Source organism: Magallana gigas, chromosome 2 (genome assembly GCF_963853765.1).
Source record: "Magallana gigas chromosome 2, xbMagGiga1.1, whole genome shotgun sequence".
In the NCBI taxonomy this organism is placed as follows: domain Eukaryota; kingdom Metazoa; phylum Mollusca; class Bivalvia; order Ostreida; family Ostreidae; genus Magallana; species Magallana gigas.
The window spans coordinates 59,914,993-59,917,852 of NC_088854.1; positions in this window are offsets into that span (position 1 = coordinate 59,914,993).

The window sequence follows — 2,860 nt, forward strand, 5'->3', positions numbered from 1 at the left end:
AGGTATAAAAAGAAAAAGAAGAAAATCCTGCAATTTCGAATTCATGTCAAAAGAAATGTAGAAAAATTGGAATAAAAATAATTCAAGAACAAAAAAACAATTAAGAGAAAAGGCCAGGGGTAAAGAGTATAGTAAATATACTTTGGTTAACTGCAGTATCTGTGAACGCTCTGTCATGTTGTAACTTCTATAGAATAAAAAAGTTAAATAAATACGAGGTTCACACATCTCAAAAAGTTCTCGTCTCTGTTAAAAATCGACAAAAGAATACGGATTGCAACATTCCATCTTATTTACATAACCATACATGCAAGAACATGCATGAGGAAATCTCACCTGTAAAAGGTATCATTAAAATGCTTGTTGAAAGCAGATTTTCTCAGCTTTTGTCATACGAATCCCAAAAACTCTGTTTTAAAAACATTTTATTGAAAGGGCTATTTCGAAGCATGTTTTTTTTTATTGTTTAGGAATTCCATTGAATATGACAATGTAACAAACACATTAGCTTTAATGATCTACAAGTAACATTAACAGACTATAATTAAACACCTAATTGTCTACGCATTTTTCCTATTTTTTCCCCGATTATGACAAAGAGCACACGGTGGGTGTGACCGGTCAGCAGAGGATGCCTATTCCTCTTATGCACCTGATCCTACTTCTATCTATTTGGAGGTCCGTGTTGCTCTGCTTTGAATTTGTATTTCGTTATATGGATTTTTTAGATGGTTGACGGTTTGTTATTGTCATTTTGTTCATGTAGAACTTGCAAATAACACAAGAGCTACTGTACTTATAAATATTAGTTCATTGACCTCATGTACCGTTCCATGGAATAAACTGAATTGAAAATTGAGTTCACCAGTTCTATCATTATGCAGTGATTGCTACCTTCATAACCCTACAAAATTACCAAGAAGCGTCGATACTCCAGGGTCTCAAGGACTGAAAACAATACTTAAGAGTCATTAAAAAATAATGCGTTAATGGGTCTAATTGATGAAATTTGTCATACAGTTCATAACTGTATGACGTGATTAATAGAAAAATGAATTATTTCTAATCAGAACAAAGCAAGTACAAAATGAAATATCAGGGACTGAAATTGTTAGCTTGTTTGAAATGACGGCTAAATTTCGAAACATACCACTCTGCAGATCTGACCATTGCGTAACTCTATCTTGTAAGGATATCTAATACATAGGTCTTCTTGCTTTTTAGAAGACACAATATAAAACAGAAGTGGGTATTTTTCAATAATTTCAATTAAAACGATACAATCAATCGCTTCTATCCTATCTGCACGAGTATCCTTAACCTTATGCACGGATGACCTTTATGAAAGAACTTCATGACTGAGTACGTAATCTTACGCACGCCGTCCATTGTAACATGGTTCTGTCCCGGTACAATGGTTTGTCTACCAGGTTATCCTATATCGACATCGTGCATTAATTTATTTAACATTGTATATATTCTTCTTTTTATAAAAAAAAAATATTTTCAACTACCGAGTATAATTCCCTTTATTTTTTTAGGGAAACTTAAAATTAATTCATAGCTCAATAGAAACAGCCAGGATGGAATCTAAACGCCCCGTTTATCCATTGGTCGAAACATGCAACCACGGACTTCACGAAATAACCATGAAGATGTCAGACTCAAATTCCCATAGGAGACGATTTCTTTAAGCTAATGTAATGATGTATATTAAGAACAATTTAGTGGATTTTAATTAATTTTTACAACCAGTTTACTGATTTGTTTACAGGAAGATGTAAAAATGAACAAAAAACGTGTTTTTTTAATGATTTGGTTATGAAGGTAGCTATCATTGCAGAATAAGCTTTTATTATTGTAATTTGAATAAATTATAGAAAATAAAATTAAAATAATATATAATTGTAACTGATGCTACAAATACAATACTGCCCAACAGTACTTTTTTTTATATTCTTCAGTATTAGTATCCTTTCGCACGGCATTCGCATTGCACTTAAATACACAAAGAAAATAATTCCAAAAAAATTAAAAAGCAGTTGGTCCTCTTAAATTCATTTATGGTAAATAGGTTTTAATATGTTCCTTCAAAGCTGGACAGATCATAATATAGTGATATTCATCGTTATTTTTACATCAATTACGAAATCCTACTTGGTTTAAATAAGCATCGTCTGTATAATTATCGCAAGACTAACTTGACGAATAATGGCTATTTTTAGCTTTTCGTAATTTTGGGTAATTGTAGTGTAAATCGTGACAGTGTGGTTACCCCACAGCAAACGGTAGTCTCGGAGACCCGTCCCTTCTTTCCCATGCCTCATACCCTACTGAAGCAGACAGAAATGGTAATTAAAAGTGCTGAAAGATGCAATATGTCAAAACAGTGCAGTTTAAAAATGATAGAGAGTCAATAAAATTAAATATCATCTTTTCAAAAAAGTTTCAGTGATTAAATGTATTACGGAAAGTTGATTTTTGTTGCTTCATGGTATAAAGTCCAGTAAAAATTAGATGAGTTTTTTGTTTTCTACATTTAGGTATTGCCATACCTAGATGGTTTGGGTGTAATGACGAAATTTACAGCAATTATTATTTTTCAAACTACTGTTGGATATACAACTGGGTTTAGCAATAAAAATAAATTGGCCAATACCGCTTTGACAAGCTCGGTAAAATTGCTTCGATAGAATCAATTTCATTATTTTGATAGTATAGATTAATTGAAGAAAACGATATATAGAAAAGTGAAGTTCAGTTGAATGAGCACCAACAATGGTGTACATTTCAGTGGATGCAAAGAATATGCATACGATAGAAAGATAGGCCATTGTCCTTCATTGATAGGATCTATCTT